Raw genomic sequence first — 27,189 nt, forward strand, 5'->3', positions numbered from 1 at the left:
CATAAATGACAAACTGGAGTCCCTCAATTCGCGAGTGGAGATTCACATGTCTATTACAGGCAAGCCACATTGTTTCAGGCTCTTATAGTGAAAGGGGACACAGGCTGATCCAAGATATTTCTGTTTCCTCTTTCCATGATACATTCCTCCCTCTCTAAGATCCTGCCTTTCAAAGTTATCCCCGAGTTGACATCTTCAATGAAGCCTTTTTGGATATACCCCATAGGATAGATTCTCTTGCCTTTGAATCTAGCATCATTCTTTGTTGCCCTCTCTCAAGGAACTTCAAGTTTTTGCATTATTTTTATTTGTGTATGTCTTATTTTTCCTATAAGATTATAAATTATTTGAGGACATGGACTATTTTATATCACAGTACTTTACATATCATTAGTGTTCAATACTTGCTGCTGAATGTAATTGAATAAACTACTGGAGCCAAGGCTAGTAGGGTGAAGCTCCCCTTTGATCTTCACACCTACCCAGACTAATCCAGACTCTACTTGCAAAATCCATTAAAGCATTAAGAGTTCTCCCTTCGCCAGGCACGGTGGCTCATGCCTGTAATCCCAGCACTTTGGGAGGCCGAGACGGGCTGATCACTTGAGGTCAGGAGTTCAAGACCAGCCTCGCAAACATGGTGAAACCCCATCTCTACTAAAAACACAAAAATTAGCCAGGTATGGTGGTGGGCACCTGTAATCCCAGCTACTTGGGAGGCTGAGGAGGGAGAATTGCTTGAAACCGGGAGGCAGAGGTTGCAGTGAGCTGAGGTGGCGCCACTGCACTCCAGCCTGGGCAAAAGAGCGAGACTCCACCCCTCCCCCCCCCAAAAAAAGGAATCTAGCACAGGTCCTGCCTCATAGTCAGTAGTCAATTAATTCTTATTAATTGGGTAGCAATGTTTGCTAAGGACTTAATGAATCATCCTAGGAGTCCTATTATATAGAAACTGTCATTATTCCCATTTTCAGTGGAAGAAAGTGATATTTAGAAGTGCCATAACTTGCCGGAGTTCACCTAGTTAGCAGTGAGGACAGTGGGAACAGCAGAGAAGGAACTCGAACCTCATTTCTGTACTGTTAATCTCTGTGCTATGTTTTCTCCAGTCCTATGTATTACACTTCACAGGAAGAGCTGAGAAACAAATGAACATCAGGGATTTTCCCTGTTTCTCTAGGTGGGTCTATAAATCACTTGTAGAGATTTTTTTTGTAGGTACATGAATGAAAAATTATGGCCAAAATGAATTCACAAAGAGTAGTTGTTCCAGGAATTCAGGAGAAGGAAGTCTGCTCGTTTAGGCTTCTTGATAGAGCCTCACGGCACTTCCCAGCCTGGCTCTTGCCAGCTTCATCAGTTGTCTCTCCACCTTCAGCCCTCCCTCCTGCCATCTGCTAGAATACTTTAGATGAGGACTGTTCACTTTCAGACTTTGGTCATGCTGTTCCCTCTGCCCAAAATGAAATTGTGCTCATTCTCAAACGACTGACTCAAGTGTTACTTCCCCTCTGAAGCCTTTTCCAGCACTTCTACCCACCACACCCCCAACCCCAGCTGAATTAATCACCCCTTCATCTGTTTTCCCATAAAGCTTTGTTCGCACAGATAGCCAACTCCCTTATTACCTTCTAGTATAGTCAGTCTCTCTGTCCATACTCTGAGCCCCTTGAGTACAGGGACCAGGTATCATGGAACACCATGATTTTGAGATAAATTCTATATTCCTGAATGGTGAGAATTCTGACCCAACTAAATCTAAGAGCTGGTCTGAAGTAGTAGAATATAAAGTTGGAGAGTTAGGGACCTAAAGCTAAAGAGGAGAAGATGTCATATTGCGGATTGAAAATGAAAAGTTCCTGGAAACTCTTCTTAAGAGATAGAATATGATAAAGCCGATGCTGTGGGATGATGAAAATGTTAGTAGAATGAGAAACTGATTGAAGTTGAGACTTAAAACCCTTTTTATGATTAGAAGAAAACAAGCGAATTGAGTTAGTGATGATGTAAAACAGTTCAGAAATTTTAACAGCAACCAGATTATAATTTTACTCCTTTGTCTCAGCACTGGTTGTTGTGTATAGCATCAGTGACAACTTTGTTTGTTTGTTTTACCATCAACTGACTTTTACATTAAGGTGCTATGGGATACTTATTGCATACAGGACCTGATCTTTATAATAAACCTGTGAGGTCAACATTATTATACCTGCTGTATAGATGAAGATGCATAGGACAAGTAGCTTCCTGAGGTCACACAGATAATGAGTGTCAGAACAGTAATTTGAACCCAGGTTTCTGTGTCTGCAAAACCTGTTCTCCAACAGGCCCTCATAAAGCAAGCATGGGTAAGAAAACACAGCAAGTGCACGCATTTAACCTAGGTAGAAATGTGCAACAAGTTGGGAAATTGAAGCTAACTCACGGTAAAAATAACAGCATCCTACTTTTATAAGAAGGGTGGGACTCCACCCAAGATTACAATAATGAGGCACCAGCTGCTAATACCTCATTACCTAAGATCCACCTGCGATGTAAGACGTTGATAGCTGATGCTATGAAGCAGGTGGGTGTGAGGAAGGTATCAGATTCAGGATTTTCAAGTGCTTTATCAGCACTGAGACACTCCAGTGATAATGTAGACAAAAGAATTGTGTCAAGAAGCAACTGGTAAAAATCTGATCCACAAAACCTGAAAACAAGACATATTTCAAGGGAGCTTTAAAAAGTCTCACTCACTCCAAGCTGTTACAGAGCATCTTATGCCTCCAAGGTGATTTCAATGGCATGAAATTCCTCATCAAAAATAACACAGTCATGTCAGGGACCAAGTCTGATAAATCAATCGATTATCTTACATTGAGCCATGTGAGTACGGCAATTTCAGGGTGATTTCCCATCTTGTGAAGAATTATTCATCCACTCACTCAGGGTGAGTAATCATTTTCTTAAACTGGTGATGTTGAATTAATTTTACTACCTGTGTAGCTGTAATCTTGTGAGGCTAAGAAAAAAAAACTGATGCCTGTAAAATTTAGAATTTTTTGGCCAACCTATTCAAACTGATGGAAAGACATAGGGTAGAGTATTCAGAAAGATCATCTCCTCCTCTTTGCAATGTAAGTTTTAATAATCAATTCTCCATTTTAAAGGAAAAATGAAAATGAAAAATAGTATTTTTTCTTCTCAATTTATGTTTTCCCCTCATAAAACCTTAAACAGCTTAAAAGACAAATCTATATATTTATTTACTATAACTTGTTTCTTCATGGAAAAAATACAACAAGCCAATTTTTGCATGTGTTTTAGTCTTTGATGACTGGCCTGTTCCCAGAGCAATTTAAAAAAGAATATCCCAATAGTAAAGGTTTCTATAGCATGCATTCTCTTGGGCACAACAAAAAGTATCTTAGAAAAGATTAATTTTATTAAATAAGCTAGAAAATGATCATTTCTAGCATTTTCAAATTCCAACTTATAAGAAAAATAAGTCACCCAGTTATCTGTCTCCTCAAAATCTTGAGCAACACACAGGTTTTCTTTCTTTTTTTTTTTTTTTTTTTGAGGTGGAGTCTTGCTCTGTCACCCATGCTGGAGTGCAGGGGTGCAATCTCAGCTCATTGCAACCTCTGCCTCTCGGGTTCAAGCGATTCTCCCGCCTCAGCCTCCTGAGTAGCTGAGATTGCAGGCATGCGCCACCATGCCCAGCTAATTTGTGTATTTTTAGTAGAGATGGTGTTTCACCATGTTAGTCAGGCTGGTCTCGAACTCCTGACATCATGATCCGCCCCCCTCAGCCTCCCATTTTGTTTGTGCAAATACTACTGTATTACTTTGAAAGTATAAGGCTAGGGGGTAAAGGAACTAGTCAATAATTTCAATTCAAATCAATAATCAAACATTTTAGTCGAAAAGTCTCATTTAAGCACTAACTGATTAGCAATATTTTTTTGTTTTTGTTTTTGTTTTTGAGACGGAGTCTTGCTCTGTCGCCCAGGCTGGAGTGCAGGGGCGCAATCTCAGCTCACTGCAACCTCTGCCTCTCTGGTTCAAGCGATTCTCCTGCCTCAGCCTCCTTAGTAGCTGGGATTACAGGCATGCGCCACCATGCCTGGCTAATTTTTTGTACTTTTGGCAGAGATGGGGTTTCACCATATTGGCCAGGCTGGTTTTGAACTCATGACCTCAAGTGATCCACCCGACTCAGCTTCCCAAAGTGCTGGAATTACAGACATGAGCCACCACGCCCAGCCTGATCAGTAATATTTTGGAAGCAGAGGAGAAGGAAAGGTACAGGGGGAAGTGAAAGGGAACAACTGATTGGCACGTGTAGTGGTAGCTGATAGCTTGACTCTTGAACAACAGAATGTACAAATAGAGTAGGATAAATTTACAAGTCCACACTCAAAAATATCCATTTTTGTATGTGTTTATATAGATGTAAACATGTACCATATATGCTTCTTTACAAATATGTAGCTAAAGATAAAAAGTATATTCAAAAGTATGTAAAAAAATTCACAAAATTTTAACCATTAGATAAGCCCATATGGATTGTAAATGGGAAGAAAATGGTATATAATAAAAATGAAACATCTGGCTCTCCGGATATGCATTTTAATGAGTTTTTTAATGATAGCATGGACAAGCAGAACATATGGCCATTATATCAGTGAAGTCTTGCTACAGATAACTGGACAGAGATTTTGAATCAAATTTTGCAGCATATAGTTTCACCCATGGTATTTTTCTAAACACATCAACTTCTAAATTAACTAACTGTGCATTCATTAATTTGTATTATGATTGGGAGCATCAAGTTTATATTTTAACCCTTTTCCAAGGGGGAAGTACTCCCATATAACACACAATAAATATATCTCAATCTAAAATAATCACGTAAGTGGCAGGAATGACGTTAACCTTGCCCATTCTGTTACTACTTGTGATTTTTTTCTGCATGGAATTGTTTTGAAAGCTAGTTGTGACCTATATACAGACAATAATAAAAGAAGAAATTTGTCCAAAACACTCTGAGAGACTTGCACAAACTTCTCTACCACAGAAACTTTTATGGGAAATGTAATCTCATTCTCACCTACAGCTTGACCCTCAAATCATCAGCCTTCCTCCAATAATGAAAGTTCACTGCTTAGAGCCAACAACCATTTTGTGTAGCACAAGGAGCCCATGAAACAGAATTCTGTTGACGCCATGGCTCTGCAGCCTCAGAAGGTCATTGGCAAGATGCCACTTTGATATAGCAACTTCATTCCCTAAACTAGGGGCCATGTGAGAAATGTCAAATCACATTGAAAGCGAAGGTACAAACTTACTGCAAGGGGAGAGAATGCCATAGGGCTTATTGAAAGAATTGTTTTGATGCACAAAGAAGCAGAGAATGTGGAGGGAAAGAGCAGAGGAGCCCTACTGAAGAGATAGGTGTTGAAGCCAAGCTACCACTTTCTGAGGGTCAATTGCTTTATCTAGAAAGTGAGGTGATAATTATTCTCAGCCTACAGGTTTACTGGGGAATTAAACTAAAAGATCAAACAAATATAAATAACCTAGAGGATAGTTGAGGCCACTTCTGCCTCCCTGATTCCTGCCATCTGTGCAGTGGCTTGGGTTAATACCCTATACAACCCAGATGGAAACTCATTGGTGGTGTATATTAATTGAAAGCAAAACAAAACAAAAACAAAAAAAACACACACAAAGTATTCTGTGAGTTTAGCACATTTTTTTTTTTTTTGAGACTGAGTTTCTCTCTTGTCGCCTAGGCTGTAGTGCAATGGTGCAATCTTGGCTCACTGCAACCTCCGCCTCCCAGGTTCAAGCAATTCTCTTACCTTGGCCTCCTGAGTAGCTGGGATTACAGATGCCTGCCACCATGCCTAGCTAACTTTTGTATTTTTAGTAGAGATGGAGTTTCACCATGTTGGCCAGGCTGGTCTCAATCTCCTGACCTCAAGTGATCTGCCCGTCTCGGCCTCCCAAAATGCTGGGATTACAGGCATGATTAGCACACTTATTAATGATTAGGGGGTGACAAGTTGTTGCATGTATATGGCCTCTCACAATCTCCCCAACTCAACCTTTTTTCTCTCCCCCTTCCATTTCCTTCTTCTCTTTACTCCATTCTTCCTCATCTCTTTCCAGGACAATTAAATTCCTCTCATTTCTGCTGAGTAGTTTAGAACCCTTCTCTGAAGCTATAGTGCTTCCTGACCTCCAGACTCCAGAGGAATACATTCACATCCAAGCTTCTCAGTCACTAGAATAAAAGCTGTTCTGTTTTCACTACATGAGAAACTCTGGTAGCAGCTCCTAAAGTAGTAAAAATTTCACCAACTCTTTACACTTAATTACTATTATTATTGACTAAAATAATGCTTGATCACTTGGAACCTTCAGAACAATGACAATCCAGGAAGATAATGAGATTAATTCCACAGCAATTATTTCAAACTCAAAGTAATATTCAATTACCCATCAGGACACATGAAATACTGTCACTTTCTATTGTTTCTTATACTCAAGACAGTGTGAGGAGAAGTGTAAACCCTTCTGGGATCCCTGACATATTCTCAGGAGCCCAGAAATTCTTTTTGAAGATTGAGTATTTTGTTGCTTTCATATTTATAACACTCTGAAAAATTAAAGTTAGTCTACTCTGCTTCATCTGGATGACCCAGTCTGAACAATTAAGTATGAAGCAATCCATCTGTGGTAGAAATGTTTAACCTCTCCATGAATTAATAAGATTATCTAGCTTCTTAATATGGTGATGTAAAAATGACAGCAATTGTTACGTAACTGCTATTGTAACTCACACTCAAAAGAATTGCTCAATTCCTTTAAAGTTATAAAAGTAATATGTCTCTTTAGCAATGATATTTCCTAACTAAAATGTTTCTTTTTTTTTTTAAATAAAGTCCTTGATTTTTAATCATGATATGGCAAAGCAAATACTACTTTAATTGCAGTAGGTCAGTGAGAAAAGGAGGTGAACTTAATATAAAAATTATATGCACAGTAGCATTGAACAAATACATACAAATGGTTTTTGTTTTGTTTTGTTTTGTTTTGAGACAGAGTCTCGCTCTGTCCCCCAGCCTGGAGTGCAGTGGTGCGATCTCAGCTCACTGCAACCTCCGCCTCCCAGGTTCACGCCATTCTCCTGCCTCAGCCTCCCAAGTAGCTGGGATTACAGATGCCCACCACCACACCCAGCTAATTTTTTGTATTTTTAGTAGAGACGAGGTTTCACCGTGTTAGCCAGGATGGTCTCAATCTCCTGACCTCGTGATCCACCCACCTCGGCCTCCCAAAGTGCTGGGCTTACAGATGTGAGCCACTGCGCCCGGCCCAAGTGTTTTTTTTAAATTATGTTTCAGCACAGAGCTGGCCTGCAGACTGCTGAAAAAGTCAGCAACAAAAAACTTATTCATGATATTCTAAAAATTGTTTGAACATAAATGGAAGTTTCTTAGTTATAGTTTAAATCAAGAGGTGATTTCTCTTTGGAAGGTTCTTATTAAACATAGTCTGAACTAGCAAACAAAGCCTAAGAGTATTAATGTCATTTTGCATAACTTATATACACATGTATTTCCTACATTTAGAATATACTGACTATACTAACTCTTCCTTGTAGGTTAGAGTCAACCATTTAAATATCCAAAGATATCAGGTAAATATTCACAGTTAATCCCTATGATTAAAGGGATAAAGAACAGAAAATTAGATCATGAGCAACATTGGAAAAACTCTGGGGACACTTTGAGACCTGTGATGATCTCTTGATGTGTCAACTTGGCTAGGCTAAGTCTCCAGTTATTCAACCAAAGGCTAATCTTGGTGTTGCTGTAGGTGTGATTAAAGTTCATAATCAGTTACCTTTAAGTAAGAGAGGATCATCCTAGATTATCTGAGTGGGCCTGATTCAATCAGTTGAAAGGCTTTAAGAGTGGAACTGAGGGTTCCCTGATAAAGAAGCCATTCTGCCTGTGGCTAGAAGATTCAGCCCCGAAGTTCCAGCCTGCCCTTCCTGATATCCAGCCCTACAGATTTCAGACGTGCCTATCTAGCTCCCACAATTACATAAGCCAGTTCCTTTTAATAAATCTCTCAATATATATCTCCTACTGGTATATCTTCTTTGGTTGAATCTTGACTGTTACAGGACCCCAATGACCTGATGACATGCAGATGTTCTGCACTCATAAGGTACTGATATCCAATACATATTTTAATCCAGCAGAACTTTGTAGGTATTTAAAAACTAACATTTCATTTAAAAACATTTTTTACTTTTTAAAAAGTTTCTGAGACAGTTTCCCTTCAAGTATTATATCTCAATACTTGAAGGGAAAAAAGGCACTTGCATTAATTTTTTAAATGGCATCCACTTCTTATGAAGTCACGTTGTTGATTATAAAACTGGGAAAGCTTTTTCAAGCAATTGCTGTAAATTTTACTGAACAATAAAGAGATTGCAATGTAGGAAAACTTCAATGCAAGACAAATGGTCTTAGCAAATGGCCATTAATGGTAGGTACCAGCACGATGTCTCAAAACGTCAGACAGAACTGACACAGGGGTTACACATCCAGAGAAGAAACAGAATTTGTCACTCTAGGAGAAACCAAGGAAGATTCAGGATGAATGTGGATCCATGATCCTCCCTTTTCCAAAATCTCACCAGCAGCTTGGCCCCTGATATTCCAAGATTATAAAACTAACCCTCCAGAAATCCCATTACCATCTGTTAAATTTTTTTATTTTTTAATTTTTGTGGGTACATATTATGTGTATATATTTATGAGGTATATGTGATATTTTGATACAGGCATACAATGTGTAATCACATTAGGATAAATAGAGTATCCATCACCTCAAGCATTTATTCATAGTGTTACAAACAATCCAATTATACCCATTACCATTTTAAAGAGAATCATAGCGGGTGAGAGAAATGTAAGACACTAAGCATTTATACCAAAGACACTGAGCCATAATAAAGAGGTTATGTAAACTGGAAAAGACTGTTAAACTGTAAATTACCAAGTTTCTACAATTGTTTTTCTTCCACATTATCCAGTGAAGCAAAATCTTGTAAAGAAGATCTGATCTAGGGGCCGGGCGTGGTGGCTCACCCCTGTAATCCCAGCACTTTGGGAGGGTGAGGTGGGTGGATCACAAGGTCAGGAGATGGAAACCATCCTGGCTAACACGGTGAAACCCAGTCTCTACTAAAAATACAAAAAATTAGCCGGACGTGATGGTGGGCACCTGTAGTCCCAGCTATTTGGGAGACTGAGGCAAGAGAATGGCGTGAACTTGGGAGGTGGAGGTTGCAGTGAGCCGAGATCGCATCACTGCACTCCAGCCTGGGCGACAGAGCGAGACTCCGTCTCAAAAAAAAAAAAAAAAAAAAAAAACTGATCTATTAAAGGAAGAAGTTATATTTTATTGGTACATTTAAGGCAGTGTAAATACATTTTCAGACCTGTCATATAAGGGCTCTTTTAATGAAAGACCTGGGATTCAGAGTTTAAATGATTTCCCAAAGTGTCCAGAAATATGCCTTTGATTTTATAACTATAAAAGGAGTGAGAGCAGGGGAGTGGCTGTTGAAGATGAGTTAAGGTAGAAAAATAATGGAAGGGAGTACATGGCATCTATTCCTTTTCAGACAAACTGGTCTGGACTGAGTTTGGATCCCTGGACAGGGTTCAGAGTAAAAAAACTAATAGAAATGCTTACAAAATATTTTGTAGAACTCAGTACAACTAGATGTTCTTTGATGCCCAGGTGATAAATATCTAGCATAAAATTAAAATAACAAGACTGGTTTTTCTGCAAAATAAAAGTTAAGAGCCATTTACCATCAGGAATTAAGGGTCTGAGTCTTCAGACACCAAACTTTCCGGCAAAGCACAAACTTGGAGAGAGGAGAAAACAAACAAAGGGGATCTGAAACAGTCCGGAATGGTTCCTTAAGACAGCTGCAGTTTCAGAAGGTTTAGCAGTTCTTTGGTAAGGAGGAAATTGATCTTCATGTCAGAATTCACCAAAGGCCTTATGCAGTGGAACTGTACTGAGGTTTGGCTTTGGCCTCATTATTTGACTCAAATCTGTTTGGGACAGCCTCAGCCTTTGGAAGATGAAGAGTCAAATACCTGAGTAAATGTCATTTCAGACATCCCTGAACCTATATGTGATGAATGGTTATGTCATCATGTATGTTACCAATATACCTAATCAGAATTACATTGTCATAAATAAGACAAGTCATTTGGATTTATTATTATTCACTAAATTGTTCGTTTACTGGTCCAATTTCAAGATATAGTTTGAAGTGAAACCTGTTTATGTGTTTGCTGTATTGAAATTCTATGTCGGCCGGGCGCGGTGGCTCACGCCTGTAATCCCAGCACTTTGGGATGCCGAGGCGGGCAGATCACAAGGTCAGGAGATCGAGACCATCCTGGCTAACACAGTGAAACCCCATCTTTACTAAAAGTACAAAAAATTAGCGGGGTGTGGTGGCGGGCACCTGTAGTCCCAGCTACTAGGGAGGCTGAGGCAGGAGAATGGCATGAACCCAGGAGGCGGAGCTTGCAGTGAGCCAAGATCACACCACTGCACTCCAGCCTAGTGACAGAGCAAGACTCCGTCTAAAAAAAAAAAAAAAAAAAATTATATATCAACTGAAATATAAAGGTATGTTTATCATAGCAAGGGTAAATATTTACTACTGTCAACTGAAACATCCCAAGATCTACAAATCTAGAAAAGGAGACTTTACTTGTAAAGGGTTACAGCCTACAAGGTGGCCATCCCACAGGCTGGGAAGCACAGACTCCAGCAATGACCAGAGATAGGCACTTTGAAGGAGGAGGAGTTGGGGGAGAGATTTATGCTGAGCTGACTGGCCAAACATATATATTCAACAGCTTACAGGAGGAGCTATGATTAAAGGTGGTCCTGACACATGTGTATTGAACAAACATGCATATAACATATGAGCCATGTTCACTCTGGGGTGGCGACTTAACATTTAAGTATTTTACAGTCAGGCCCTACACATCCAAAGATCTTTTCAGGACATAAAGGCCCTCAAGTGTGCATCCTCTGTAAACCCATCAGAACCAGTCCTGGTTGGTGATCTTATCAGGAGAAAATGATTAAGATCAGTCTCTTTTCCAATCAAAGCTGTAGTTATGGCTTGTGAAACAGGGAGAGTTAGTTAGTGTCTGGTGGTGAGCTACAATTGTTTTAATATTGCTTATCTTGAGGCCAGTGCTTGGTTAGCTGCTAGAGAAAGAGGAAAACCTTATGGCAGTTAGAACATAGTCTATTCTTTAAGTGTAGTGGTGTGTGACTTAACCCTACCTGGCATTGCCTTAGGTCTTGGTACATTATTGTCACAGAGAGTCTGTTTTGTCAGTATTATGATCTCAATTTTAACATTAATGCTGGTCAGTTGTTCTGTCTAAACTGAAAAAAAAGAGGATATTATGAAGTGTGTCCAACCTCCCCTGCCAGGGGTCACCTTGGTCAAGAGGGTGTTCTTTCAATCCATGAGTAAACTTAGGGTTTTGTTTTTACACTACAATGGTATGTTTTGAAAGCTGTTAATTTAATGTACAAGAACAATTATTAGGAATTTTGAAGTAGGTAAATAAGAAAATATATTGACAGTTAACATGAACATTAAGAGAAAATATACAAGCTTGTTACCTTTAGGAACACTACAGCAGGAACTAGTCTCCCAGATGGCGCCTAATGATCCTTACCTCCTGGTGTAGTATCTTCCCATACTGAATAGGACTGACTTCCATAAATAATAATTGCATTAAGATTTCCAGGGCTATGTTGAAATAGATATTGAGCCTTCCAACTTCTCTCTCTTTAATTACCTTTTCTAGAGAAAGTCAGCTACCCTGTTGTAAGGACACTCAGGCAGGCTATGGAGAAGTTTGGGTAAGGAAGAAATGAGGCCTCCAGCCAACAACCAACACCAGCTTGCTAAGTTACTCATGTGCGCAAACTAGGAAGTAGATCTTTCAGCCCCAGTAAAGGTTTCAGACAACTGAAGCCCTAACCAACATCTGGACTGCAATCTCTAGAGACCCCACCCCCACCCCAAGCCCAAACTGTGGGATAAGACATTTTGAGTTCCTTTTGCTGTGCAGATGCTCTTTAGTTTAATTAGATCCCACTTGTCAATGTTGGCTTTTGTTGTCATTGCTTTTAGTGTTTTAGTCATGAAGTCTTTGCCCATGCCTATGTCCTGAATGATACCGCCTAGGTTTTCTTCTAGGGTTTTTATGGTTTCAGGTCTTACATTTAAGTCTTTAATCCATCCTGAGTTAATTTTTATATAAGGTGTAAGGAAGGGGTCCAGTTGCAGTTTTCTGCATATAGCTAGCCAGTTTTCCCATTATTTATTAAATAGGGAATCCTTCCCCATTGCTTGTTTTTGTCAGGTTTGTCAAAGATCAGATTGTTGTAGATGTGTGGTGTTATTTCTGAGGCCTGTATTCTGTTCCATTGGTCTATATATCTGTTTTGGTACCAGTAGCATGCTATTTTGGTTACTGTAGCCTTGTAGTGTAGTTTGAAGTCAGGTAGCATGATGCCTCCAGCTTTGTTCTTTTGGCTTAGGATGGTCTTGGCTATGTGGGCTCTTTTTGGGTTCCAGATGAAATTTAAAGCAGTTTTCTCTAATTCTGTGAAGAAAGGCAATGGTAGCTTGATGGGGATAGCACTGAACCTATAAATTACCTTGGGCAGTATGGCCATTTTTGTGATACTGATTATTCCTATCCATGAGCATGGAATGTTTTTCCATTTGTTTGTGTCTTCTCTTATTTCCTTGAGCAGTGGTTTGTAGTTCTCCTTGAAGAGGTCCTTCACATCCCTTGTAAGTTGTATTCCTAGGTATTTTATTCTGTTTGTAGCAATTGTGAATGCAAGTTCACTCATGATTTGGCTCCCTGTTTGTCTATTATTGGTGTATAGGAATGCTTGTGATTTTTGCACACTGATTTTGTATCCTGAGACTTCTGTTTTTAAGGTATAATCACTATTTACATTAATTCTAAGATGGAATTTGGTGGTATATATTATACAAGTCAGTTTCAACAATAACAAAAAAATTCTTACTATTGTACTTTGTTGATAGCAATACCCACGTAGCAAGTCTTATTAGCAAGGAGTGACTGCAAAAAGCACTGTGTGGCTGGGACTTGCTGAAGAAGTAAGCATCCTGATGGGTCTTGAAACTGTAAAGACTTCTCACATGCTGCCAGCTCTCAAGACTCTCTCATCATTCTGCTTTAGGGAAAATGCTGAAATTGGTTTGTAGGTAATGAATGCAGAGATACAAGTGGAAATTGATAGAAAATTCTGTTATCTTTAAAGACAGTTACATTATGCCATCCACATATTTCTAAAGTCCATTGTTTAAGGAACAAATGTGTTTCAAGTGATGGAAATGGAATAGAACGCTAGAATGTTTCAGAGACGTGGCTTTCCCGAATTGTGATATTTGTGCTACAGTGAATATAGTGCTCAATTCATAGTGTCAACTTCAATTTTTACTGTCTTTTAAGACTTTTTTAGTTTGAAATAATTTTAGGCTTACAGAAGAATTAAGAACACTGTACAGTGAGTTCCCATATCCCCTTCATCAGTTTCCCCAGTGTAGCATAACCATAGTTCAATGATTGAAACCAGGAAATTAACATGGGTACAATACTGTTAACTAAAATACAAGCTTTATTCAGATTTTCCTCGTTTTCCTACAACAGTCTTCTTTTCTGTTCCAGGATCCAATTTGGAATCCTACATTGCATTTAGTTGACATGTCTCCACACTCTCCTCCAAACTGTTGTTTCTCAGTCTTTCCTTGCCTGCCTTTCAGGACTTCAAAACTTTTATGTAGTACTAAGTTACTACCTAATTTAGCTGATTTGTAGAGTATATCTCAATTTTGGTTTGTCTCATTCTTGCTCATGATTGGAGTGAGCTTTGCATTATTATTGGGAAAGATAGTACAGAGACAATGTACACTTCTCAGGGCACCATAACAGAAGGGTGCGTGATGCCACCTGTCACTATATCTTATTACCTGTGATGTTAGCTTTGAATCCTTGGTTAAGATGGTGTCTGTCAGATTTCTCCCCTGTGATGTTACTGTTTTGGAAGACATAATTTGGGGTGCAAATATCCTTTTTCTCCTTAAAATTTTACCCAAAATTTCAGCATCCATTGGTGAATCTTGCCTGAAACAATTATAACTGTAGTGTTGTAATGGTAATTCTATATTTACCACCTTTCTTCTAGAATTACTAATTGGATTCTTTCTCTGTAAGGAAGTGTTATCTCTTGTCTGCCATTTGTATATTTATTCAGTTATTTATTTATGTCAAGATAAATACTTATTCTTTTTTGTCTTCCTACATGATGGTAACAGGTAATTTTTTAAGACTGTATTTTTTAAAAGCAGTCTTAGCTTCACAGCAAAATTAAGAGTAAGGTACAGAGACCTTTCATCCATCCACCACTCCCACACATACACATTCACCCACAGAAGAGCACATTTTTAAAAACTGATGAACCTAAACTGACATATTATTATTACCCAAAGTCAATAGTTTATATTAGGGTTCCTTCTTGGAGCTGTGCATTCTGTGGACTTGGACAAATATATAGAGGTATGAATCTACCATTATAATACCATACAGAGTAGTTTTATTGCCCTAAATATCCTGTGTGCCCTGCCTATTCATCCCTCCCTCCTCCCAAGCTCCTGACAACCACTAATGTTTTTACTGTCTCCATAGTTTTGCCTTTTACAGAAAGTCATATTGTTGAAATCATATAGTATGTAGGCTTCTCAGATTGGCCTCTTTCTCTTAGTAATCTGTACTTACATTTCCTTATCTGTTCATGGCTTGAGAGCTCATTTCTTTATGGCACTAAATAATATTCCATTGTCTAGAAGGACCACAGTTTATTTATTCACCTATTGAAAGACATCTTGTTTGCTTCCAAGGTTTCACAATTATAAATCAACTTGCTATAAACATCTGTGGGCAGGTTTTGTGTAGACATAGCTTTAAACTCCTCTGAGTAAATACCAAGAAGCATAATTGCTGGATCATATGGTAAGAATGTGTTTAGTTCTGTAAGAAATTGCCAAACTGTCTTCCAATGTGGCTGTACTATTTTGCATTTCTACCAGCAATGGATGACAGTTTCTGTTGCTCCACATTCTTGCCAGTTTTTGGTGTTGCCAGTGTTTTGGATTTCGGATGTTCTAATAAGTGTACAGTGCTATCTCATTTTGTTTAATTTGCATTCCTCTCCTGATGACATATTATATCATGTGGAATATCTTTTCATACACTTACTTGCCATCTATGTCTTCTTTGGTGAAGTGTCTGTTAAGGTCTTTGGCACGGTTTTTTTTTTTCTTTTTTTTGGAGATGGAGGCTCACTTTGTTGCCCAGGCTGGAGTGCAGTGGTGCGATCTCGGCTCACTGCAAGCTCCACCTCCTGAGTTGACGCCATTCTCCTGCCTCAGCCTCCTGAGTAACTGAGACTACAGGCGCCCGCCACCACACCTGGCTACTTTTTTTTTGTGCATGTTTTTAGTAGAGACAGGGTTTCACCATGTTAGCCAGAATGGTCTCCATCTCCTGACCTCGTGATCCTCCTGCCTCGGCCTCCCAAAGTGCTGGGATTACAGGCATGAGCCACCGTGCCTGGCCATTTGGCCCATTTTTTAATTAGTTGTTTATTTTCTTACTGTTGAGTTTTAAGAGTTCTTTGTATAATTTTGATAACACTCCTTTATCAGAGATATAGTTTCTCCCAGTATGTGGCTTCTCTTGACAATCTTTTTTGCAGAGCAGAATTTTTAATTTTAATGAAGTCCAGATTATCAATTCTTTCTTTCATGGATTGTGCCTTTGGTGTCTTATCTAAAAGGCCATTGCCAAGCCCAAGGTCATCTAGATTTACTTTGATCTTATCTTTTAGGACATTTATAATTTTGCCCTTCACGTTTTAGGTCTCTGATCATTTTGAGTTAATTTTTGTGAAGAGTGTGAGGTCTGTGTCTAGATTCTTTTTTTTTTTTGGATGGATGTCCAGTGTTCTAGCACTATTTGTTGAAAAGGTGGTATTTCCCCAATATATTGTATTTGCTCCTTTGTCTGTACTGTAGTCTTATAATAGTGAATTTATATTACCACCTTCCTTCTACAGTTACTAATTGGAACTCTTCTGTAAATACATATTAACTCTTGTCTACCATTTTTCTATTTATTCAGTTACTTATCTATATCAATATGGACTCATTGATATTTATTTTATTCTTTGGGTTAATTTCAATTATGTTTAACTAATTTATGTTGGTTTTATAAATCCAGAGTTAGAGATAGCTAAACTAGTAGAATCCAATGTGAATATTTAAGTCAAAATTCTGAAACCCAGTGTAGTCTGAATCATGTAACAGAATTCTTTAAAGAGTTGTTTCTTGGCCGGGTGCGGTGGCTTACTCCCGTAATCCCAGCACTTTGGGAGGCCGAGGCAGGCAGAGCACCTGAGGTCAGGAGTTTGAGACCAGCCTAGCCAACATGGGAAAACCCTGTCTCTACTAAAAATACAAAAATTAGCTGGGTGTGGTGGCAGGTGCCTGTAATCCCAGCTACTTGGGAACCTGAGGCAGGAGAATCGCTTGAACCGAGAAGGCAGAGGTTGCAGTGAGCCGAGATAGTGCGATTGCACTCCAGTCTGGGCAACAAGAGCGGAACTCTGTCTCAAAAAAAAAAAAAAAAAAAAAAAAGAAGTACTTTCTTAAATGTGTGTGTGTGTATATGTGTGTATTCCATACTAGATTTTCTACAAATGTTGAATAAATGTTTGCTTTTCAAATGAGTAAGTAATTTCTTATCACTGAACACTTACTAAGTGCTCAAGGCATAACAAGTAACTATGTCAGATAAAGATTATGCCCCGATAGGCCGGGTGCGGTGGCTCACGCCTGTCACCCCAGCACTTTGGGAGGCCGAGGTGGGTGGATCACCTGGGGTCAGGAGTTCGAGACCAGACCACCCAACATGGCAAAACCCCATCTCTACTAAATATACAAAAAAATTAGCTGGGTGTGGTGGCGGTACCTGTAATCCCAGCTACTCTGGAGGATAGAATCACTTGAACCCAGGAGGAGGAAGTTGCAGGGAGCTGAGATCATATCACTGCACTCCAGCCTAGGTGACAGAGTGAGACTCTGTCTCCAAAGGAAAAAACAATTTATGCCCCTGATGATAAACATTATAGAGCTTACATTTTACCAGGCTTTTATTTCATCATGAGTATACATGATCAAAGAACACGAAATTTTTCTCTAGGACACACTGTTAACATCACCATTATATCGTTTGCCAAATGTTAGTTATGAGCCTTGGTTGAAGTAATGTATGCCAAGTTTCTTCACTGTAGAATGACTATTTTCAGTGGGATACTTTGAGACTATGCAAAAATCCTGTTCCTCCTTAAACTTTTTCCCACAATTTTACCCACTAAGTCAATCTTCCAGACTTTTATTTACTTGATTACTGGATCCAAAGAGTTCCAAATACTTTGACTAAATAATGGTAAAATTAGAAATCTTTGCCAAAAAGAATGTACTGGCCTAATAGAATATAAAGGTTTAAGTTAAAAAAAATATATATATAATTTCAATCAAGCCCAAGACTTCTCCCCATTAGTAGGATGTTTTAGTTAAAAACACATGAAAGGCTTTTGCCTGAATTTACCCGGATAGTTACAGTTGAATGACTAAGATGGAAGGTTAAATGCTTTGTCAGCATTTCAAAGATGAATTTCAATATCTATTATAACATCTTTATGATATGAAATATTTTCTTTTCTGCTAATGCCCTACTGCTGTGAATAATCAAACCATTCAAACTACTTTCTCTAATGCAATTAAAAAAAACTAATAAAAATTCTGAGTTTTGATTCTAGGCCAGAAGTCTGCCTGTAGTGGGGGGGGAATAAAGGTGGGAAAGTCATTCATTGTCATTCTCCAGGAATTTTAGAAGATAGTACACTTTTAAAGCTTCTTGGAAATTCTAGATAATAGGCAGCCAATATTACAAATACAGGTTAAACAAGAGACATTAATTAAAATCGTCATTTAGGGAAGAACATTACTGTTACCATTAATTTAATTTCTGAAACAATTTATAGATTTTACCTTTTATCACCTTAGAAAGAATGGAGAAAGATTTTATTAGAAGGCCACAGTTCATATACATCATTTTCTATGGGGCTAACGTGCATCAACTCTCAAAACTCCCTCACGTTCACTTCAGTAAACACACAGCCTTTGGCAAATCTATATGGGGTAGAGTTGAGAACTTAGTGGCATCCTTATAAGTTCATAAAACTACTGTGTATAAACCTAAAGGGTAAATAAGTAACATGAAGGGATTGATGAAATTAAGTGAAAAAGTGAACAAAATGTGTACATAAAGTGTAAAAATTGAGGTCAAGGGTGCAGTTTCATGCTTAGAATAACCTTAGGGAGATGTGTGCCAAGTCTACAATATTATGCTTAATTGTGGTCTAACTTTAAGTGCTCTGAGACATTTCTGGTGAATGCCAAGTCATCTAGACAACTCAAGGAATTGAAAGCTTGAGAAGAAAGTCAACAGTTAGCACTGCTATTCAATTTTCTCATGACCAAGGACAAGTCACTAGGTCTCTCTGTACCTAGGTTCTGAAACTCCACATCTGTAAAATTGAAATTATGATCCCAAATTGCTTCTCAATATTGTTGTGAAAGTTATCCAATAAAAGGTATGGCATTTTAAAGCACTGAATGGGTTCCCCTGTAATAGTCAAATGTCAGTATCTGTTCCCAAGAAATATAGTAGATTTTCTCTTCTGAGAGATTTTTTAAGTCATTTGTCCTGAAAGTTTTCAGCAGCCACTAATCTAGGAGAATATCAGATTGAATTTTTTGACATCCATTACAGTTTTATTCTCTTATAAATTGAGTGCTGCTTTCATGTAACAGTTCTCAATAAGGCTTGACCAGTGATACATGATCTACCCACAACTACACATCCACTCTTGCCTTTCCAAATTATTCTCCAAATTGCAGCCAAAATGATCTTTTCAAAGCACAGGTCTAAAGATGTCACTCCCTTCCTTAAAGCCCTTGAATGGCTTCCCTTTGTGTTTAGGACAAAGACGGAACTGCTTAATGGTCCACAAGACTGTCTATGGTCTAATACTTAGAGTCCACCATCCTCCAAAACTCTCCCTACCTGTTTTCTTTCACTGTCTCTTCATCCCACTCTTTCCCTTCCCAGGGTCATGGTCTTGCACACACTTCCCTCCTGCCCTCTCTGAGTTTCATACCCACTCACTCTCTTTGGCAGTCATTTTCTTAAAAATGTCTAACCTAACATCCACAGCACTGTGCTTATCTCTTTGGTAGCCCTTATAGAGTTGGCATTTACATTTTTTGTGTATGATTATTTCATTGCTCTTTGTCTCCCTCATTAGATTGTAAACATTAAAATCCTTCACATATTGGCATCACAGTGTATCTCTAGGGCCTACACAGTGCTCGACTCAGTAAATTTTTATTGAATAAACAGTATTTCCTTAAATCAATGTATTCCATTGCAGCCAATGGTGGTCAATGACACTAGGCAGGAAGAAGCTCCATTTCTGGATGACGTTTGTTCACATTAAAGATAAACAAATCAGTTTATTGGTAATGACGCTGATCGCTTTTGCAAGAGCTTCCTTTCAATAAGGTATTTTAAGAAAACCAACTTATTTCCAAGCCTGGGACCTCTACTGAGAATACAAGCTTCTCTCATCACAGCAAGGAATAGAAATGCAGTGATGATCGCAGTCATTGTTGAAATGCATTAGTAGGTCTCTGAGTTGTCCCTCAAAGGACAACAGCCCAGCCTGCTAAAAGGTCTAACCTAGTTTTCTGCCATTTGATATCATGTGATAATGCCTTTTTCCACACTCTTTAATTCTCTTGTGGGATAATACTAATCATTTTAGCTTCCTACTGCTAAGGTCCTCTGGGTATCCTGTTTCTTTAAGGACAACAGAAAACAGCTGAAATACTTATCGGAAGTATATGGAATGGCATATGATTCCTGTTTCTATGAAAATAAAGCCTGTCCATAAACATTAGTACATCTTTAGAAGTACAAATATATTAAAGAGGAAGCAAACATTTGAGTGACATCACCTCTCAGGGGAAATATTTGGGTTTTGTGAATTAAAGGGCTTCACAGCACGTTTCTGGAGTAGAATAAAAACCAAATCAGATGTATACTGGTTAAAGCCCCAGACACTCGGGATGAAGGAGCTCTGAATTCTCTTTGAGCACAGAAAAGATTCTTTCTGCCCTAGAAGAAGGTGACTTCTTTGGATCTCTGTTACTCTCTTCAATAACATGGATCTCATCTTGTTTCATCTGTCTTTTTTTCTCAATTATTTATCAATTTTTCAAGTGTCTTTTCTAGGATATAACCTAGTTGAGAGTAGGATTTTATTCGAAGTAAGGACCCTTTTAGCAAAACTGTAGGTAAAAAAGCAGTATTTACTTAATAAATTGATGTTAAATAATGGATAATTATGTATCTAATAATAGTTCCTGTGCCAAGAACTACTTTAAGTGCCTTACACATATGTTAAGTCCTATCTTGTATCTTCTATCTTGTAGCTGGAGGCTCAGCAATGTAGTCACTGTGATGAAAGAGTAGGCCTTTCTAGCCTGGCCAACATGGTAAAACCCAGTCTCTACTAAAATACAAAACTTAGCCAGGTGTGGTGGCACATGCCTGTAATCACAGCTACTTTGGAGGCTGAGGCAGGAGAATTGCTTGAACCCGGGAGGCAGAGGTTGCAGTGAACTGAGATTGTGCCACTGCACTCCAGTCTGGGCAACAAGCAAGACCCTGTCTCAAAAAATAAAACAAAACAAGGTCAGGCGCAGTGGCTCATGCCTGTAATCCCAGCACTTTGGGAGGCTGAGGCAGGCAGATCACAAGGTCAGGAGATGGAGAGCATCCCGGCTAACACGTGAAACCCTGTCTCTACTAAAAATACAAAAAAAATTAGCCGGGTGTGGTGGCAGGCGCCTGTAATCCCAGCTACTTGGGAGGCTGAGGCAGGAGAATGGTGTGAACCTGGGAGGCGGAGCTTGCAGTGAGCCAAGATCGCACCACTGCACTCCAGCCTGGGCAACAGAGCAAGACTCCGTCTCAAAAAAATAAATAAATAAATAAATAAATAAAATAAAATAAAACAAAACAAAACAAAAAACAGAGTAGGCCTCTCTATTGTTGAAGCTTTTTATCCCCTTTCACAGTTTCTAAAGGGACACCCATGAAGCATGAAACAATCACTTAAATCAACCCTGACAAATAATAGTGTGACAAATATCCCAGCCAAACTGCCAACATCTTTATGTCACAATATGCAAGCTGTCTAGCTCATTCCCATGAGAAATGCTACAATGAGTAAGATCTGGCTCATTCTCCAAAGAGCACTTAACTTTTGGGGGCTGATAAAATTGGCTGCCCCTTCCACTCCCACTCCCTTCACCAACAATTTTTTCCTGCTGGACTCCAAAAATGTTTACAACAAAGTATATATCATTAGGTAGGAGATTGTAGACTTTACTTTTGAGAAAATTGATTTAACCAAAAGAAAATACTTCAAATCTTATTTGGGGAGCATCCCAGTGAGATAGCCAGACGCTCCATCCAATCACTCTGTGGCAAGGTCCACAAATCGGCAAACTTTGCCTAGAAACAGAGCTCTCAATAATATTTTCTTTAAAAATGAACAGCCAGAGACCACCAGGCGACTAAGTGAAGTTTGAACTCAAAGATGGAAACTGAACAAACAGAATAGAGAAAACAATGATGAGAGAGAAAACAAATGGAAACTTTAAAACGCTTACATGATTTTACTTAAAATGTAAGAGCAGATACTGCAACCATCTTAAAAAAAATACAGATTACTGAGGGATCATGGCAGATGGGAGGTAGGACTAGAATTGCAGCTCCAGACAGAACAGCGAGCGGAGGCTTACATGGTGAATTTTAGCTCCAGATCGACTGCAAAACCAGACAAGCAATCCTGAGAGGACCCACAGAAACTCTGAAGGAAACAGACTGCTCCTGCAGGACCCAGAAGACACCTCAAATATCGTGAGTGCCCCAACTGCGGAAGTGGGAAAGGGGGACCCTCCTCTCCTGAACACACACCCCCACAGGAGAAGCTGAAGGTCTGATTGCAGGAGAAGTTTCCGACTGCACCTGGGGCTGAGTCAAGTTAGAGAGCCAAGCTGAGTGAAATACAAGAGTAGAGGAAGCAGCAGAAAGGCCCTGGGAACTCGCTGGGTCCCTTAGCAGCCCATTCCTGCCTGACACCACAAGGATTCATCGGGAGGGTGGCCAGAGGAGCAGGGGGTAAAACTCCACAGGGAGAAGGACTTCTTTAGCTTAATTTTGTAACAATGTAAACGGGGCAAGAAGCCTCTTGGCTAGAACTCACAGGCAGAACAGAAGCCTCCTGGCCAAAACTGCACAGGCGTGCAGACTTCACAGGCAGGGGAAAGAACTAAAGCCCTTTTCTTTCGCAGATAGGAGGCGGAAAGCCTCGGGCAAGTTTTCAAGCCCATCTTGCCCTCCACCTGGAAACAGACTCTCGGCTGTTGGGGGAGGCACGGTGGGAGTGAGACTGGCCCTTCAATTTGCATGGGAGCTGGGTGAGGCCTGTAACTGCCAGCTTTCCACACTTCCCTGACAATCTACATGACTCAGCAGAGGTAGCCATAATCCTCCTAGGTACACAACTCCAGTGACTGGGAATCTCACTCCCATTCCCCACAGTAGCTGCAGCAAAACCACCCATAGCACCACCCTTATCTAATGGTTCTTCAAAATTCACCCTAGTAGCCAAACGCAGAGGGCATTTAATATTGGGAGTTCTAGGGCCCCATCCACTGCCAGTCCCTCTCCACACTACTACAGCTGATGCTTTCTGGAAAGTGCCACCTCCTGGCAGGAAGCCAACCAGCACAAAAATAGTGCATTAAACCACCAAAGCTAAGGACCCTCACGCAGTCCACTGCACCCTCCACCACCTTCACCAGAACAGGCACTGGTAACCACGGCTGAGAAACCCATAGATGGTTCACATCACAGAACTCTGTGCAGACAACCCCCAGTACCATCCTGGAGCTGGGTAGACTCACTGGGTTGCTAGACCCAGAAGAGAGACAACAATGACTACTCTTGGCTCACAGGAAGCCACATCCACAGGGAAAAGGGGAGAGTACTGCATCAAGGGAACACCCCATGGGACAAAAAAATCTGAACAACAGCCTTCAGACATAGACCTTCCCTCTGACAGAGCCTACCCAAATGAGAAGGAAACAGAAAACCAACCCTGGTAATATGAAAAAACAAGGCTCTTCAACACCCCCCCAAAAAATCACACAACTTCACCAGCAATGGATCCAAAAGAAGAAATCCCTGATTTACCTGAAAAAGAATCCAGGAGATTAGATGTTAAGTTCATCAGGGAGGGAACACAGAAAGGTGAAGCCCAATGCAAAGAAATCCAAAACATGATACAGGAAGTGAAGGGAGAAATATTCAAGGAAATAGATAGCTTAAAGAAAAAACAATGAAAAAAACTCAGGAAACTTTGGATAAACTTTTAGAAATGCAAAATGCTCTGGAAAGTCTCAGCAGTAAAACCGAACAACTAGAAGAAAGAAATTCAGAGATCTAAGACAAGGTCTTAGAATTAACCCAACCCAACAAAGACAAATGGACTTAACAGATATATACAGAACATTTTATCCAAGAAACACAAAATACACATTCCATTCAACAGTGCATGGAACGTTCTCCAAGATAGACCATATGATAGGCCATAAAACAAGCTTCAATAAATTTAAGAAAACTGAAATTATATCAAGCACTGTCTCAGACCACAGTGGAATAAAACTGGAAATCAATTCCAAAGGAACCTTTAAAACCATGCAAATACAAGGAAATTAAATAACCTGCTCCTGAATGAGCATTGGGTCAAAAACAAAATCAATATGGAAATTTAAAAATTCTTTGAACTTAACAACAATGACACAATCACACAACCTATCAAAACCTCTGGGATATAGCTAAGGTGGTGCTAAGAGGAAATTTCATAGTCCTAAATGCCTACATCAAAAAAACTGAAAGAACACGAACAGACAATCTAAGATGATACTTCATGGAACTATAGAAACAAGAACAAACCAAACCCAAACCCAGCAGACAAAATTAAATAACCAAGATCATAGCAAAACTAAATGAAATTGAAACAAAAAAATACAGAAGATAAATGAAACAAAAGCTAGATTTTTGAAAAGATAAATAAAATTGATAGACCACTGGCAAGGATTAACCAAGAAAAGAAGAGAGAAAATCCAAATAACCTCACTACTAAACAAAACAGGAGATATTACAACTGACATCACTGAAATACACAAGATCATTCAAGGCTACTATGAACACCTTTACACACATAAACTAGAAAATCTAGACGAGATGGATAAATTCCTAGAAAAGTACAACCCTCCTAGCTTAAATCGGGAAGAATTAGATACCCTGAACAGACCAATAAAAGCAGCAAGATTGAAATGGCAATTTAAAAATTACCAACAGAGAAAAGGTCAAGGACCAGACAGATTCACAGAAGAATTCTACCAGACATTCAAAGAAGAATTGGTACCAACCCTTTGACACTATTCCACAAGACAGAAAGAAGGAACCCTCCCAAATTCATTCTATGAAGCTAGCATCACCCTAATACCAAAACCAGGAAAGGACACGACCAAAAGAGAAAACTACAGACCAATATCCTTGATGAATATACCAAGTGGGTTTCATACCAGAGATGAAGGGATGGTTTAACATATGCAAGACAATAAATGTGATACACCACATAAACAGAATTAAAAGCAAAAATCATATGGTCAGCTCAACAGATGCAGAAAAAGCATTCAACAAAATCCAGCATTCCTTTATGATTAAAACTCTCAGCAAAATCAGCATACAAGGGACACATCTTAATGTAATAAAAGCCATTTATGACAAACCCACAGCCAACATAATACTGAATGGGCAAAAGTTGAAAGCATTCCCTCTGAGAACTGGAACAAGACAAGGATGCCCACTCTCACCACTCCTCTTCAACATAGGACTGGAAGTCCTAGCCAGAGCAATCAGACAAGAGTAAGAAATAAACACCATCCAAATCAGTACAGAGGAATTCAAACTGCCACTGTTTGCTGATGATATGATTGTTTACCGTGAAAACCCTAAGGACTCCTCCAGAAAGCTCCTAGAACTGATAAAAGAATTCAGCAAATTTCCAGATACTAGATTAATGTACACAAATCAGTAGCTCTTCTCTACACCAACAGTGAGGAAATGGAGAATCAAATCAAGAACTCAACCTGTTTTACAATAGCTGAAAAAAACAAACAAACAAACAAACAAACAAAAACTTGGGAATATACCTAACAAAGAAGTCAAAAGCCTTCTGCAAGGAAAACTATGAAACACTGCTGAAAGAAATCACAGACAACACAAACAAATAGAAACACATTCCATGCTCATGGGTGGGTAGAATCAATATTGTGAAAATGACCACACTGCCAAAAGCAATCTACAAATTCAACACAATCCCCATCAAAATACCACCATCGTTCCTCACAGAGATAGAAAAAACAATTCCAAAATTCATATGGAACCAAAAAAGAGTCCGCATAGCCAAAGCAAAACTAAACAAAAAGAACACATCTGGAGGCATCACACTACCTGATTTCAAACTCTACTATAAGGCCATAGTCACCAAAACAGCATGGTACTGGTATAAAAATAGGTGCATAGACCAATCGAACAGAATAGAGAACCCAGAAATAAACCCAAATACTTACAGCCAACTGATCTTCGACAAAGCAAACAAAACCATAAAGTTGGGGACAGGACACCCTTTTCAACAAATGGTGCTGGGATAATTGGCTAGCCATATGTAGGAGAATGAAACTGGATCCTCATCTCTCACCTTATATAAAAGTCAACTTGAGATGGATTAAGGACTTAAATCTAAGACCTGAAACTATAAAAATTCTAGAAGATAACATTGGAAAAGCCCTTCTGGACATTGGCTTAGGCAAAGATCTCATGACCAAAAACCGAAAAGCAAATACAATAAAAACAAAGATAAATAGCTGGCACCTAATCAAACTAAAGAGCTTTTGCACAGCACAAGGAACAGTCAGCAGAGTAAACAGACAACTCACAGAGTAGGAGAAAATCTTCACAATCTATACATCTGACAAAATACTAATAACCAGAATCTACAATGAACTGAAATAAATCATTAAGAAAAAAACAAACAATCCCATCAGAAAGTGGGCTAAGGACATGAACAGACAATTCTCAGAAGATATACAAATGGCCAACATATGAAAAAATGCTGAGCATCACTAATCATCAGGGAAATGCAAATCAAAATCACAATGTGATACCACTTCACTCCTGCAAGAATGGTCATAATCAAAAAATCAAAAGAGAATAGATGTTGGCACGGATGCGGTGATCAGAGAGCACTTCTATACTGCTGGTGGGAATGTAAACTAGTACAGCCGCCATGGAAAACAGCGTGGAGATGCCTTAAAGAACTAAAAGTAGAACTACCATTTGATCTAGCAATCCCATTCCTGGATATCTACCCAGAGGAAAAGAAGTCATTATTCGAAAAAGATACTTGCTCACGCATGTTTACAGCAGCACAATTTACAACTGCAAAATCATGGAACCAACCCAATGGTGTGTGTGTGTGTGTGTGTCTGTATGTATGTATGTGTGGGTATATACATATATATATATACATATATATACACACACACATATATATACATATATATATATTCCATTATACATATATAATGGAATACTATGCAGCTATAAAAAGGAATGAATTAACAGCATTTGCAGTGACCTGGATGAGACTTGAGACTATTATTCCAAGTAAAGTAACTCAGGAATG

The sequence above is a fragment of the Pongo pygmaeus genome, chromosome 11 (genome assembly GCF_028885625.2).
Source record: "Pongo pygmaeus isolate AG05252 chromosome 11, NHGRI_mPonPyg2-v2.0_pri, whole genome shotgun sequence".
Taxonomy (NCBI): domain Eukaryota; kingdom Metazoa; phylum Chordata; class Mammalia; order Primates; family Hominidae; genus Pongo; species Pongo pygmaeus.